Below are 17073 nucleotides of genomic sequence, written 5' to 3' on the forward strand. Positions count from 1 at the left end.
ATATAATAACCTTTTACCTATTTAACCTTTTACCTATTTAAAAACTGTTATCATGTACCGCTTTAGTCTTTTCTCTAGACTAAATATGCCCAGGTCTTTCAGCTTTTCCTCATAGGTCACGTTTTCTAAATGTTATATCATTTTTGTTGTTCTCCTCTGGACTCTCTCCAATTTGTTCACATCTTTCTTAAAGTACGGGGCCTAAAACTGGATATAGGACTCCAGCTGAGGCCCCCTCATTGCTGAGTAGAGCAGAACTACCTCCTGTGTCTTACATATGACACTCCCATTGCTACATCAGAATGACATTTGCCTTTTCCCTAGCAGTATCACACTGTTGACTCATATTCAGTTTGTGATCTGCTATAACCCCCAGATCCCTTTCTCCAATACTGCTGGCTAGAGAATTATTCCCCACTGTGTATTTGTGTGGTTTCTAAAAAGAAAAGGAGTACTTGTGGCACCTTAGAGACTAACCAATTTATTTGAGGATAAGCTCACAAAATTGGTTAGTCTCTAAGGTGCCACAAGTACTCCTTTTCTTTTTGCGAATACAGACGAACACGGCTGCTACTCTGAAACCTGTGTGATTTCTGTGATTTTTCCTTCTGAAGGCCAATACTTGCAGTTGTCTTTATTGAATTTCACTGTATTGATTTCAGACTACTCCAGGAATTCTGCTAGGAATGGCAGATGAGAGACAGGGTGATAATTTAGAGAATGTTATGCATCAAATGTTTACACATCAAACCAGATAATTGGGGGCAAGTGGTGGTGTTGTTTTTTGAAAAGGCTGCAGGTTTACTTTTCTGAGGACGTTGTTGATAATTTCCATTAGCAGACGACACAGTTGCTCTTTGCTAGCCTACACCAGCCAGAAGGAACACTGAATTTTCTACTGCATCCATCCGAGGAAATGAGCTGTAGCTCACGAAAGCTTGTGCTCAAATACATTTGTTAGTCTCTAAGGTGCCACAAGTACTCCTTTTCTTTTTGCGGATACAGACTAACACAGCTACTACTCTGAAACGTGAAGGAACAAATGTTTCTCAAGTCTCCACTGTGCATGAGTGTGCTAAACGCCACTGCAGTGGTGGAGCAGAGAGCAGTTAAAGGCACCCAGTCTGGTTCTGAGTATTCTGCCTCACTGAGTTTCTCGTGCAGCTATTTGATCTTTTCTGCAGAATATAATGAGAGTTCCTCGCAGCAGATGATGCTTGGGTCTGATGTTTGAATAATGCAGCTAGTTGACTTTGTGGTGTGGTTTTGTAGCCGCACTGGCGGTGTCCTACAAGAAATCTTCATGCTGGAGGCTAGATTTGAGCAGATGTTGTACCACCTACATTCTGTTTTCTGCCTGAGTGGTTCTTCTGACGTTGTTCACTGGTGAACCATGCTGATATTGTTGGTCAGTGTGGGAAGGTGGGGCAGCTTAGAGTCAACTGTGAGCATCAGAGGATTAGACTGTTTTAGTAACTCTTCAGCTCTAACTTTGGGTGGCTTACTTTTGTAAGGTAAGCTGGAAACATAACTGATTCAAGTTTGCTTGATTCAAGTTTTCCACAGTTGAACCAACTTTGTTGGTTCGTTCCCCTGTAAGTTGCTCGGCAGTTAGCAGAAGTTGACTTCTCCCTCAGCACCTGTTAGCCCTAAGCAAACAGTCAATATCCTCAGGTGTTAGGGCTCAGATGAAAAGATTTATCCAAGGCTGACATAAAAATATCCTTATTCAGACTGCTCAGATTCAGGCAAGTGCTTGTCATGGTTGCTGAGTTTAGCTTAAAACAAGGAATAATAAATTAATTCAAATAATGAGCGGGACAACAGAATAGAACTTTTTAAATAAACAATATCTACTAAAAACAAGATCCAGGCATTGGCTAGCTGTATGAGCAAGTAACAGAAATAGAAAACTTAAGTAATGTTATAGTCTGGTAAACTATAAACCAGTCTGATAAACAATCAAACTGCAAGTTCAAAATCTCCTCCAAATTAATGAAAGGCACAGAGCAGTGCTGAAATCGGTGAGCTGCTTCTCATAAGCAGCACAAACTCTTTTGGTAACCTGAAGAGATCATACATTTTAGCTATTCTAATGCTATGTTCACATGACAGGTGTACCATATAACACTCAAACACTACTCCATACATTGTTTAGATGACCCACCCAGGCCATGGAGTATATCAACTCCACCAGCTCTACCAGCAGGTTGAGGGCAATGTGAGAAGGAATAACTGTTCTATTCCCCATGTTTATTTCCCCCCCTCTACTGTTCCCCACAAGTTCTTGTCAACTGCTGGAAATGGCCCACCTTGATTATCACTACAAAAGGTTTTTTTTCTCTTCTGCTGGTATTAGCTCACCTTACCCGATCACTCTCATTACAGTGTGTATGGTAACACCCATTGTTTCATCTTCTCTGTGTATATAAAATCTCCCCACTGTATTTTCCACTGCATGCATCCGATGAAGTGAGCTGTAGTTCACGAAAGCTTATGCTCAAATAAATTTGTTAGTCTCTAAGGTGCCACAAGTACTCCTTTTCTTTTCGTTCTATAAGCATACTGCAGGTGTGCAAAAAAAAATGTATGCACTCAGTCAATTTTCTTTCATTGCAAGGAGTCCAATACATTGTGAAGAGCTATAGACTATATCTGATATCCCAAAGAAAGATGGTAGAAAAGGTTTATGTGTGTAGCAAGGAGAGGAAGGGGATAAGCTGAACAAGAATTAGACAAGTTAAGCATAATTTAAAGGCATAGGGTGTATGTCAGTGCAACACTGAGGTAGCAGAGTTAAGCACTCAAAAAATCAGGAAATTGAAAGTTTAGGTTAAATATATAACATTAATTCTGCCTCCTCAAGTTCATTTCAAAGCTGGACACCTGAATGAAGTTCTCTAACTTGCTAAGTAGTAGCTTATATGAGTTTGTCAATTTAAAAAGGAAATTGATATGTACCAGGCTTGTTATCCCAAGGGGAGTCTCTGACACTCTTCAAACGAAATGCACTGCTTCAGATAAAATAAACAAATTTATTCACTATAAAGATAGATTTTAAGTTATGATAAGTCAAAGCATAACAAGTTGGATTTGGTCAAGTGGAATAAAAGCAAAACGCATTCCAAGCTGATCTTAACGCTTTCAATGTCCTTACAAATTTAGACGCGTCTCACCACAGGCTAACTGGTTGCTCTTCAGCCAGGCTCTCCCCTTTAATCAGCGCTTCAGTCACTTGGTGTGGTGTCTGTAGATGTAGGTGGAAGAGAGAGGAAGAGCATGGCAAACGTCTCTCCCTTTTATCATGTTCTTTCTTCCCTCTTGGCTTTCCCCCCCCCCGCCCCAGAGTCAGGTAAGCATTACCTCATCGCAGTCCCAAACTGACCAAAGGAAGCGGGGTGACTCACTCGAGAGTCCAACAGATCCTTTTGTTGCTGCCTAGGCCAGCGTCCTTTGTTCCTGTGAGGCTGGGCTGGGTTTGTCCCATACACTCCCTGATGAGGTGTGAACTGCCTCTCTGCTCTTGGAGAGTTTTTGTCTGGGCTTATTTTAAGTCATGAAGACACATTTTCAGCCTCATAGCTATATACATGAAATTATAACTTATAACATTACTATAACATTACTGTAACAACAATTACTATAACATCACTATAACAATAATGCTCAGTGCATCATGAGCCTTCCGAAGACACCCAACGTGACAAACTTTGCATTGGATACCACACAATCATTTTACAAAGATTAACATGTTGAGAGGTTTATCGCAGGAGTGGGTGGGTGAGATTCTGTGGCTTGCGGTGTGCAGGAGGTCGGACTAGATGATCATAATGGTCCCTTCTGACCTTAGTGTCTATGAATCTATGAATCTAAACATAGGGGTGTTCCCCCAAGGTACAGAGCGTCACACAGGGATGTTGCAGGAAATTGCCACATATGTCACTGTAGCTTCTCCTGCCCCTTTATACTCCAGGCATGGCTCCTGCGTCCAGGAGACTTCTGTGTCTAATATCCCTTTTGTGTGGGATCAGGACTGTCATGGCCTCTCCTCTACCTTTGGAGCTCCATGGAAGTGAGTGCAGAGCCAGAAACATTTAGTCTTGTGTAGATATTATGTTCCCCCTCAGTATCAGTATATATCTCTATATAGAGATATATACTCTTTAAATGGGTCTTCATTTAGATTCTCTAGTGTTTTGGAGTGTCATTAAAGCCTAGATTTTATAAGAACAGATTCTTATTCTTTACATATATAAAAGATGTGCTAATTATTTTAGGCATAAGTTGCCTAGTTCTCTTGTTACTATCAGGTTTTGTCTTCAAGAGGAAACCATGGCACCTTACTCCCAGAGTTACCAGAGTCTGGCAAGGAGCAGAACCCCTAAAAATGTAGAGGAAACGAATCACAAAGGTAGACTACATGATAGTTCAAAAAAGTGTACACTCTTCCATTTAAAATAAACCCGAGGCATATATAAGTGCATTCATGGACCAGTGGAAATAATGTCAGCTCCAGCTGTTCAGTCACAGACTCCAGCAACAACCTGGTTCAGCCAAACCTGCCCCACACCTCAACGTGCAACACCACATCTACCTGCAGTATCTGCATCTCCTCAGAAACTGCCCCTAGACAACTCCACTGCTCTGCACCTCCGTTAGTGTGGCAAAAAAGTCATGATAGAGAGGTTTGCCAAGATAGGCATCTCAGCCACAGCAATAGGTAAGTCTACGCTTCACGACAAAGGCCTTTTTTGTGTTTAACCATTTTACAGTTCCCAAGTCACAGTTCTTTCTCTTAGAATTGGGCTATTAGATCTTTGTGTCTATTTGTTCAACTTGGTAGGGGTGTTTATCTTTGCCAACTAGAGATACACAGTAAAATGGCTGTAATGTAAAATGCCTTCTGCTAAATAGCAAGCCTGATTTTTTTTTAATGCCCCTGGGTAACAGTCTAGGCTGGGAAGTGAGACAACACCCATATGTATGTGCTATGTCCTTCCTATTCCCACCCCTCTCTCTCGCTGGAGGCTTAGACAGGCTGTCTGATAGCAACAGGGTTTGCCGCCACTTCCACTGTTTGCCACCCAGATGTAGTTCTAGTGGTTGGTTCTATTTTGATGCATTATAGACATCTTAAAACTACTTTGGGATAAAAAAAAATGTTCTTCTTTCCCAAGCTACGCATTTTTAACTGTCCCTGCATCAGTAAAAGCTTCTCTGCTTTGTAGAATTTTGGGTTTTGCTAAATGTGTTATTTATCCATTCAGTGTTGGCTTAATTTAGCGAAAGGGATGGTCACGTAACAAGGAGGTAGTACATGGTGAGCCAACACAATTTTGCTCTTTGCTGCACTGGCCTTTGGACTTTTATGGATTTTCCAGGGCTCTAAACTTCATCTGTTAGATAAGCACAAATAATAAAGTCACAATAAAATAAAATAGTAGCATGTATTCGTTATTGGAGCTTGTAATTTCGTAGATTTCTGATTTGCTTTCAAATAAATCCCCAATCCAGGAAAGCATTTAAGCAAAAAATCCCAGACAGGTCAATGTGATTATTCACGTGCTTACATGCTTTGCTGACCTGGGACCTGGAAGTGCAATAGCCCCATCCATCTCATGAAATTAATTTCTTTTGCAAAACTTAGATGCTTTGCCAACAAAAAAACTGAAATACAGATAAATTCCATTCATCATTGTGACACTCTGTGCCCCAAAGTGACACTCCGCACCTCATATTCACCATAGTGATATGATTATGATGAATCTCGTACAAAATATGTCATGTGAGGTGTCAATGGAAAAGTTATTGTTTGCTGAATATGATTATCCTATTTGTATGCAGGTATCATTTTTGTATCTGGAGTTATGAATACTGACTGTGCATCTGTATTTCAAATGTGTGCTTGCTTCTGGGTAACTCCCACAAGTTAATTTACATCGAGTCTAGCCAGCACATTGTGAAGGGACTATTCAAGGTAATGGCCCATCAGCGATCACAATGGGCCATGGGAAAAGCTTATCCTCATCTGATGGGCTTTTCTGTGGATGCTTCAGTCAGTATATGAGTAATGACTGCTATGACTCATCGAAGCATGCAAGGGCATGTGACTAGATCATGTGATACTGGACTCCATCTTGTGCCTGTACTTTTCCACAAACTGTGCTGGGGACTTTGCTTGGAACAAAGAAGTTCCCTCCACATGGAAGAAGCTATAAAAGGTGGAAGTGACATCACCACTGGGCCTCACTCCCCCTACAACACAACACATGGAAACACCTTAAGAACAAAGACTGAACTGGGGAAGGTGGTCCCAGGCAGGACAGAAGGAATCCTAGCCTGTGTATGGAAGATTAGTGAACTGTGTGTAATATCTAACAGGGTGAGACACTGCTTGACTTAAATCCAAGTTTATAGAATTTAGATGGCATTTTGTTTTGTTTCTTAGGTAATCTACTTTGATCTGCACACTTATCACTTATAATTACTTAAAATCTATCTTTTTGTAGTTAATAAATCTGTTTTATATTTTTTTTACCTAAAACAGTGTGTTTAGCTTGAAGTGCTTAGGGAATCTGCTCAAGAACAAAAACTGGTGCATTGTCCTCTCCACATTGAGGGAGGGGTGGACTGGATAATAAACTTACACTGGTCAGAGTTTTGACCAGGGCAAGACCAATACAGTGCTGGGGTTGTAGGCTGGGGGCTGAAGGCTCTCTATTGTTGAGTGACTGGCAAAGGCATTCGTGTAACTGTAGCTGGTGTGTCCCTGCCTGTGTAAATATTTGTGTGAGTGCCGGACCAGCAGAGGTCTGCAGCTTGTCACAGCATCACAGTGAGTAAGGGAGCCCATGGTGGTCAGATAGAGAGCTCAGCAGTACCCCAGTTCCAGGTTGCACCCCGGGGAAGTCTGTCACAGTCATTCACAATGATAAGCAGAAATAGAATTAAAACTACTGCAGCCATGACTATTGCCTTCAAGCACATCTGTTAGGACTGAAAGATTCAAATGAAATTGAAAATAAAACACAGAGAACCAAACAAAATAAATGAGCTTTACACCTTGCTCTGGAGCCTGGTAGTTCAGCTTCTGGTGACCCACCAGAGGCAAGTTCCTGCACCTGAGGCTTTGTCTACACTATGGACCTTAGAGCGGCACAGCTGTACCACTGCAGCTGCGCCGCTGTAAGGTCTCCCACGTAGCAACTTTATGCCGGTGGGAGAAAGCTGTCCCGCAGGCTAATTAAACCACACTCAATGAGCAGCGGTAGCTATGTTGGCAAGAGAGCGTCTCCCACCGACACAGCGCTGTCCACACTGGTGCTTTTGTTGGTGAAACTTATGTCGGTCATGGGGGTGTTTTTTTCACTCCCCGGACCGACAAAAGTTTTACTGACAAAAGTGCTAGTGTAAACAAAGCCTGAAAGAACCAAGTCTGATCCTCTGCACTTATTTCAACCTTCCTTGTAGAAGGATAATGTGAAAACTGGCCTCTCAGATAGCTGGTTGCCAGACTATTCAAAAGCGTTAAAGATAATCACTCACATCTACAACCAAAAGGAAACAGGAAATCAGTGCAGATATTGTGGGTTCCCAGTTATGCACCCTTCTCAGGCAACTGCTAGCTGCATTCTGCATTATCTTTAGCTTTTGGGATTCTCAAAGGGAGGATGTCTTAAGTAGGCAGGTAATCTAGCCTGGAGACAACAAAGGTTATGAATGAACAATGCAAGAGCCACAGTAGAGAGGGATAGTTGCATCCTCCTTCCTAGCAGGCCCTAGTTAGTGAAGGGTGATACCAGTGAGTCTGTCTGCAGCATTGGATCCAAAAGAACCTCAGATCTCTGTTCCCCTGAGAAGCAGGCTTACACCCTCACTACAGAGGAGCAGCGTCTGGTTATTGCTCTGTCCCCATATATTGATTGTAGAGTGGGCTGCTGACTGCAATGGTGGTGGACCTGTCTGTGATTACTGTTGAGAGCACTGTTTGAGCATCGCCCCAAAAAAGCTAAAGCTTGTCTTCGCTGCTCTTTTCCCACTGAAGTCAGCAGGAAAGTATTGTCTTCAGTGGGAGCAAGGCTGAGCCTTAAAGTAGGAAGATTAAGGCAAAATATGAGCTATCCCCTGCTTACTGATCTTAGTTAAGAAATTATGATCTCATGTCACCTCACAAACAAGGTCAGTGCACCAGGAGCTAAGGAAATGGCATCTGTGGTAGATGTAACCTAACTATAGCCTTGTGTAGAAAGGATCTCATGACTTTTGCTCTTCTGTGTGTGGGGGAGTGCACTGCTGTTGGTAAATTTCTCTTACCACAATGATTCCTCCCTTATTATCTTACTGTTTTCCCTTTTGCTTGGTGCCGGGGTGAGGCTGGAGCACATGTCTCTGAATGATCCTTAGAGGCGTGATGGTGTGGAGGATGCACATATTATTTATTTATTGATATATGACCATAAACAGGAAAGCAGACAAACACATCTGATAGCCTCCCATTTACCAATACATAAGAGACAATTCTGAGAATAACTGTTGTGAAGTCTTTTCCCAACTTCCCATGGTGGGGTACCAAAACTGGTTTGGCTAGGTTCAGGAGACACAAGGGCAGATATAGGAACTTTAAAGAGGTTAAAAAGAGCAACCCTTGAAGAGCAGGGGTGGGAGAGGGAAGCACAGGCTATAGGGGTACAGACTGTCTCTCACAGACCCAGAAGTGGGGTGTCTACATAAGCTGGGCCTACTAAGTTTTGGGTGAGGCACTTATGCATGTCCTTATGCATGTTTATTGTATTAATACCTCTTTGCTCTTGTTATGCTGTGTTCCTTCTGTTGAGATTAAATGATATTTTCTTTGGAAAAAGCTAATTTATGTTGCAGTTCAGACTGGTCACCGCTCCCAAAGGGAAGACTTGCAGCGCAGACCAATCCAGTGGGGGCTACTGAGCAGTCATGGTTGGTACGCAGGGGACTGTAGCCTAGTACCTTGGTCTGAGAGTGGGAAAATAATGAGGTTGCACCCTAGGGGGGGTGAAGGCCACAGGCCTGGAGAGGGAGCACTCAGAGATACATGTAGAGTGGGGCTAGAGATGCAGCTATTTGACAGCTGTTTTTGTCTCAGCGCTATAGAATAACTGCAGACCTCCAGCTACACGCAGAGGGAGGCTAGAGATGCAGCTAGCCTTGTATTTGACAGCTGTTTTTGTCTCAGAGCTACAGAATAACCAGAGACCTCAAGTTACACGCAGTCACAGCCTTATTTCACTTAATACATATGTCAAGCAATAACCACAGACTCTGAGCAGCTTTACAATTCCCTTCTTCATATGATTTTTCCCTCAGCCATTCTTTGTACTCTGAGTATATCATGAGTCCACATGCTTTTAATTTTATAGCCCACTATGGTAAGGTATGGTACAAAAAAGAGCTTAAGGAATGAGTAACATTTTTTAAATCTGATTTTGTAACTTTGAGTGAAAATCACTGTCCATTTCAAATTTGTGTCACAAGCAGTGATCTTAATGTCTTTTTAAAATAGATTTCATTATTAGTAAAGCCTGATAATTAACTGTAAGTTTAATATTAATTCTATGGAGAGAGGAGTGGGTATGTTTTCCCTTTGTTTAGTTGAATTGTGTAACCTAGTGTCAACCAACCACCAGCCCAGCCCAAGATATCCACCCTTTAGGTATAGTTAGCTTGGTCAGGCAGAAGTGGAGTTCAGAAGGTCGATTGGCCACCTTCTGTCACCTTACTCATCCTTTTCATCAGTTCATATCTGACAGTACTTGCAATGAATATTGGAGGTTGAGACCACACATTTTTGTAGCTCATACAGGTTTTAAAAATGCCCCTAGGAAACCACTCCAAGTTCTCCCTGAATACAGATTCTTTTGTCCTGGAAAGCTTGTCCAAGTTCAGAGCAGTAGGGAAGAATCAAGAAAGACCCCAAGAAGTACTAGTGAGGCTCAGTTGAGCAAGGTCCTCTATGAACAGTAGGTGATAACTTAAGTACCACAGCTCCTTCTAGATAGCCATAAACCACTGAAAAGATGGATATTATTGGGTTAAGCAGAGGACTGGGACTCAGGAGTTCTAGGTTCTGTTTCTGGCTCTGTCATGGACTTCCTGTGTGACTGTATCAAGTCACTTAGACCTTTCTGTGCCTTAGTGCCCCATCTGGAAAATGAGGATAATAATACTTCATTAGGGAAGATTAAATCAATTCATTAATGTGTGAGACGCCCTCAGAGATTATGGTACTAAAGGTAAAAATAAATTATTTGTGATAATTTAAAAGAAAACAACAAAAGGACTTTGTGCAAACATGTTACTGTCATTGTCATGACATTTAATGTGCTACATCTTTGCTAGAACTTGATATGTGGAGTGGTTTTCCCAAGGTCAAGAAGGAGCTGCTCCTAGGCACAAAAGAAAGTGCCCATCGTGAGGACTGTCGGGCATGAAGAGCTTTCAAATGGCCATTATATATTTCATCCAAATGTCTCGTTCCAACTCTCTAGGAGACAGCTCATGACCTAGCGTTTAGTTTAGATCAGCAGATTGTGACATGCAAATGTTTTTGTAGGAGCACAATGATTTCAGACCTGATACTAGCCACTGAGAGGCTAAAAACTGAGAAGAAGTACCTCAGTAAAATGGTTACCAAACTTGTTGAAGAGAACCAGAAGCTCTTGGGTGAAAACAGGCATTTCCGAGAAAAGATCACAAGGTAAAAGCAGTGTAGGTAGGTTTTCTCATTGTTATTTCTAATGTAGCTCCCACTTCATGCATTCACCTGTGAGAACTGGCTTGGTTTTAATCTGACGAGTGTAAACACTCTCAAAGATATCATGTATAACAACTTTGTGGGGTGGGGAATGAGTGGTGTTAATGAACTGCACCTAAAAAGTTTAGATGCTTCCCAAACTACTTCAAACTCCTGAGTTGGGAAATAATGCAGCAGTTTCTACCTTGAGATTATTAATACTTCCTGGTTGTGGTTGGGCTAGAAGTAATGTGGGGAAAGGCTAGTCATGTCGTATTATGCTATGCCTAATTCTTGGTCCAAGTCAGAATATAGAAAAGTGCAGAAATGGGCAACTATGAAAAAAAAATTTTTTTCCGAAAGTTAACCACAGTTTCTCAAATTTTCTTTTTGGAGGTTAAGTCCTTATTTCAGTTTTTAATTTATATTAATTTTATTTAACCAGCTTTATAAATGACTTTTGGAAGTGGGGAGAGGAAACTCTAGTGTGAAATATGATCTTACATAGTCAAACATTTTTTTAAATCCTCTTTCTCTTGCCCTAACATTTTTCCTGAAACAAGGACACAATCTCCCAACTGCAGTTGGTCACGTACTCTTAGCTGTGTCATTGTGTCTTGCAGTTTTCAGAGCTCTCCAGTGCCTAGGAAAAGAGTGGTGGGAGAGATTGATGAGGTGAAGTCAACCTTTACCAAGGTCAAGAAGTTGCAAGATTTAGAGCGGCAGAAGGTGGAAGAGGTTGGAGAATGAAGTCTGAATAGAGTTACTATATTGGGCAAGGGAAACACTGATGTGTAGCTACTCCCTCAATGCTGCAGTGAGAAAAGTTAGCATAAGGAAAAGCAAAGTTATGTCCAGAGTCTTCCCACACTTACACTGTTTTAACTCTAGTGTAATTCCACTGACATCAATATCTGTATCTGGTGTCAAGGAAGAGGGGCTGTTTTCCAGTCTCTGCCACTGATTCATTGTGTAACTAGGGAAGAGTAATTTAAATTCTCTTCTTTAAATCCTGGATGCATTGAAGTCAGTGGGAGTTTTCCCCATTAATGGGGACAGAATTTCACTCTCTGATTGTTTGTCCATGGGAAAAAAGGTTTTACTAATATTTACCGACAGTATTTCTGTAGGTGTTGGACAGCTTAATTAAAGAGAATTCCAGTGTAATCTAGAAGAAGTTCTAATCACTATGGCTAATTACACAGAACTAAAATGTAATGAAGAATAAAGAATAATCAGAAAGGAAGTTGCCATGTTGACAATTTGTTGATGCAAAGTTGGAGTGCTCTGATAACAGGAAAAAAATCCCATTTTTTAATATATTTTAATAGCAATTTCTTTTAACTTCACAGCAATTAAACCGAACCAGCAAATTGACCAAAATAATTTTAGCTGTTTTAAGACTTACCTCATAACAACCTGGAAATGCTCAACTTTCCAGTGCTCTAGAATGACAAAACTGATTCCTTCAGTCCTGCTTTCCACCATCAGATTATGTCCTTGCTGAGGAGCATATTTAAATTGGGTGTCCCCACAGAGAAAGGTCTTGAAGGCATTTTCACATTTCCATAGTACATAGATTCAGATCTCCAGGCCTCACGTGGAACCTCTCTTATTTTGAGCCACAGACCTGGAGGCTCAGGAAGTTTCTGCTGGCCAGAATAGGGTTCTTCTTATTTGTTCTTTAAGGTAATATTTGGTTTTAAATTGCAGATTTCTGAATTCCATGAATGTAAGGTTCATAAGCATGGAGGATTTCTAAGTACAGAGAGGATAAATCGCTTAAAGGCAAGTGGGAAAATAATACACGATACATAATATATATTGTTAATGTATCAGTGCAGTACATGGATGGGCCTGAAGCAATATCACTGTGGGATATGATCACATTGCATTTCACCTCCTAAGCCACATTAGGCCTGGTCAGTATTTGCATGCGGACTTCCAGACCAACACCCAGGTACCGTAGAAAGTAGTACTGGATATTCATTGGGTGGCTTCTGAGTCAGTGCTGAATAAGAACCCCAGCATGGTGACGAGGAACACTCTGCTTCTAGCGGTGCACTTTTTTGAGATGAAACATAAACCCAGGCAGGGCCATCCTTAGGACTTATGGGGCCCTATGCAGTATTATTAAACTGGTGCTCCTATGCCCGACCGCAGCCTGGGCTTGCAGCCCAGAGGGGACTAGGGACGAGGCAGCAAAGGATACTGAGCCAGCTGGCCCGGTGGAGAGTCTCAGTTCCCTGCGGAGAGCCCTGTACCCTCTCCCTCACGCAGAATGCGCTGCGCTGACACATTTGGCTCTGTGAATACGGCCCCTGCCCAAGGAGACTGCAGCGTGCATTGGGTGTGCGGGAGCCGACCCACTCTTACCTGATGTCATGGGCAGTGGGTGAAGCTGCCATTTGGGGAGGCTAGCTCCCAAGCCCACCTCTTCTGCCTGTGGCCCCACCCATACTCCACCCTTGCTGTGCCCCAGGCCCTGCCCCCACTCTGCCCAGGTTCCACCCTCTCCACACTGTCTCCCTCCTCTCTTCCCTCCCACTCCCTAATCACCCCCTTCCAGCCAAATCCCTGAACCCAAATGAAGCAAATGACATTTGAAAAAAACCGCTCTTCTGCAATTTCTTTCTAAAGAAAATGGAGCATGTTTTCCACTGCATGCCAGAAGGTGAAGGCTGGACATGCAGAAGGTACCTAATTAAAAGCACTAAATTTTGGAATAAAAAATGTCAGTCACGGGTTTTTTGATATACCCTGAAGTTTGTCAGAGATTTATTTCCAAAAACTTTGTAGTAAGGGCAAGTCAACTGTCATGCTGAATACAACATTAAATATTATGGAATACACGATACAGCTCTTCTCGGTTTTACATTTTCTTAATCAGTATTTCTAAGCTGATTTTATATTTTAAATGTACACTTAAGCCTTCATAAAGTAATCATTCCAGATTACTACATATTTAACTCACTGAAACAAAGACATTATTTTAAATTAATCAGTCACAGAGGTTTAATGTGTTCATAACTTTTAGAAAAAGGGAACACTAGTTTACTTTGTGTGATCTCCATAACAATAGACATGTTTATGAAATTTCACCACCTTTAAAAAATATGTTTCAAAAGATTTTAGGCATAACAAAGGATTTTATATCTTACTAAGGTACTGATTTTGCTAGATGGTTCTCTTAAAACTGGTTCATCAAACAGTCAGAAGAAAAGAAAGGGAAACTTGTTTGTCCAGCTATCTGGCCGGAAAGGGGTGTTGTCCCTTTAAGGGCTCTCTTCAACTGGCAAGGGGCGGGGGTGAAGGGAGAAAGAGATGAACAGAAAGGACAGGAAGACTCTGGAAGCAAGTTTTTTGTGCTGTAGTAATTAAAATTAAAATGTGTATTTTAGATAAGGGTGGTCTTTTGAAGGATTTATTTAAAAAACTGAAGATCCAAGCATTTAAGGCTAAAGAGGAATACTCAGATTGTGCATCTAAAAATCTATGCAAGGATTTTTTAGAGATGTGATTTTATCATCTTCAGTAACACACTAATGAAATATTTTTAAAGCAGATTTTAAACTAAGGTCCTGTGGACTCACGTGTTCTGAATAAATATTACAGTAATGCAAGACTGTTTTTGTCAGTAAATTCAGAAACTGACAGTATATACCTGGGGGTTTGCAAATGCCTTCATTTGTTAATGGCTTCATTACCACTTGAATGACTCTTTAACAGTTTCAGTGTTGTGCTAATAGGTCAGGCAGGCTGGAAGGCTTTTTCACTTTTCAGTTACTAGATCCCCTCTTGAGGAAGACTCACCAGGCTGCAGCAGCTAGCTGTGGGAGCCTGCAGGAAGGGTCAGAAGAGGGATAGGAAGAAGCGGATGGGTGGACACTAAGACCCAGGGGTGCCCCAAATTTTCAGGTGCCCTGCGCAGCCACGTGTGCTGCATATGCCTAAGGACGGCCCCGAACCCAGGGCTCTGGCCACTTTAGGTAAAGTCTTCCATTTAAGTAAGAATAAAGTGTTAGTTTAGCCGCTGTGTCTTGGCAGAATTCCAGATTTGGGTAAATATATGCTGCTTACCTAAATTCTCCCTAGAATTTTGATGGGACAACATGTCCTTCACTTCTTGCCCTAAGTAGTTGTATGGTGTTAAACAGCTGCCAGGTTCCACACCAGATGAGACTGCACTTACTGGTGGGTGAAGCGATTCTTGTATGTGTAGTTTGTAAGTTTCTGGAATCCTTTGGGAAGAAATGAGTTGCTGAAATATGTTGTTAACCATACAGTGGGATGTTTTAATGGTATTATGGCTGAATGTTGTAACATTTGGCTCAGCAAATTAAAACACAAAAAGAGAAAAGAATAACATTACTCAGATCGAAGGTTGCTTTTGGAAATGCATTAAGACATTCTAGAATTGTGTCTTTTTAAACCTTTCTCCAGTTCTGAGAATGATTTGCTGCTTGGGGAGTTGGTCAGAACAATCCTTTAAAACAAAAGTAGAAATAAGAAAATACTCCTAAATCTGGAAAGGTACCAAAAGTGAATCACGCAAGAGAAGGAGAAATCAGACAGTTTATATGAATTAAAAAGAGAAGAACCCCCAATAGGAAGAATAGTCTCATCCACTTTGTGAAGTAGGTTGTATCAACTGATTAGATGTTTAGGCAGCAAAATACTGCAACAAAAAGAGAAGTGTGGTCAGGATTAATGTGCAGGCCCATCTTGTACAGAGAACTCAGTGAAAAAACAAAACAGTTACAGGTGGCATGGAAAGTCCCACTTCATGCACAATATATTAGTAACTATAACATTCTGACTTGCTGCATAGACATTTCCAGGACATGATATTTCCATAATATAAGGACTAGTTAACCTATAAAGAGGCATCAGTGAAGGGTTTTCACTGAGCAAAATCACACATGAAGTTGAAAGGACGCATTTGCTATTGATAAAGCATTACTAATTAATTATTCATCTTTATTTATTTGTATTATGATAGCAGCTAGAAGCTCTAATCGGGATTGGGGCTTGTTGTGGTAGGCACCCTGCACATCTATAATGAAAAGGTGGTTTCTTCCTCAAAGAGCTTACAATCTAAGCATAGAATCAAAGAAATGAAGGGCTGGAAGGGATCTCAAGAGGTCATCTAGGCCAGCCCCATGCACTGAGGCAGAACCAAGTAAAACAAGACCATCCCTGACAGGTGTTTGTCCAACCTGTTCTTAAAAACCTCCAGTGATGGGGATTCCCCAGCCTCCCTGGTAACCTACTTAACTATCCTTAGAGTTAACAACCTTTTCCTAATATCCAGCCTAAATCTCCTTTGCTGCAAACTATGACTTCTTGTGCTACCCTCGGTGGATTTGGAGGACAATTGATCATAGAACAATCTTTTACACATATGAAGACTGTTATTAAGTCGCCCCTCGTCTTCCTTCCTCAAGCGTAAACATACCCAGTTTTTTTAACCTTTGCTAATAGGTCAAGTCTTGTAAACTTTTTATCATTTTTGTATCACTCTTCTGGACTCTCCGCAATTTGTCCACATCTGTGTTAAAGTGTGGTGCACAAAACCGGACACAGTACTCTAGCTGAGGCCTCACCAGTGCTGAGGAGAGCAGGATAATTACCTTTCATGTCTTACGTACAATACTCCCCCCGAATGATATTAACTTTGTTGCAACTGCATCAGCTTGTTGGCTCATATTCAATTTGTGATCCACTATAACCCCAGATCCTTTTCTGCAGTATGACTGCCTAGCCAGGTATTCCCCATTTTGTAGTTATGCATTTGAATTTTCCTTTGTAAGTGTAATATATTGCACAAGTTTTTAAGGAATTTCATCTGTGGCATGTATGTGGCAGGCATGTAGACTTTAGTTGCTGCTACCTGTAAAAGCAAGGAGGAGCCCTGTTTTCTACCCCACTGACTGTCACATATATTTGCTACCTATACTTGTAATGTGAAAGGAGCTATTGTGAACTATAAACATACGGAGCATCTCCCTTCTTCCAGAACAAAAGACTTTGGCAAGCAACTAACATGGAAAGGAATTAATAATTTTTTAAAAAATAATAAAATACAGGATATACTTACAATGAAGAATTACTGTGGAGAGAGTTTTCCTCAGTAGGTGTTTATAGGAACAGATTGAAGATAGGATTGTGTTTTCCCAACTGAGCCATTACGATAAACCAATGATTTCTCTCTGTCCTTGACCCTACTCAACCTCACATGCCCCCCCCCTTTTTTTTTGTTAGATGTATTTGCAGCAGTGCGAGAGGGAGATGGAAGAAAAGAAGGA

This window comes from Chelonia mydas, chromosome 2 (genome assembly GCF_015237465.2).
Source record: "Chelonia mydas isolate rCheMyd1 chromosome 2, rCheMyd1.pri.v2, whole genome shotgun sequence".
In the NCBI taxonomy this organism is placed as follows: domain Eukaryota; kingdom Metazoa; phylum Chordata; order Testudines; family Cheloniidae; genus Chelonia; species Chelonia mydas.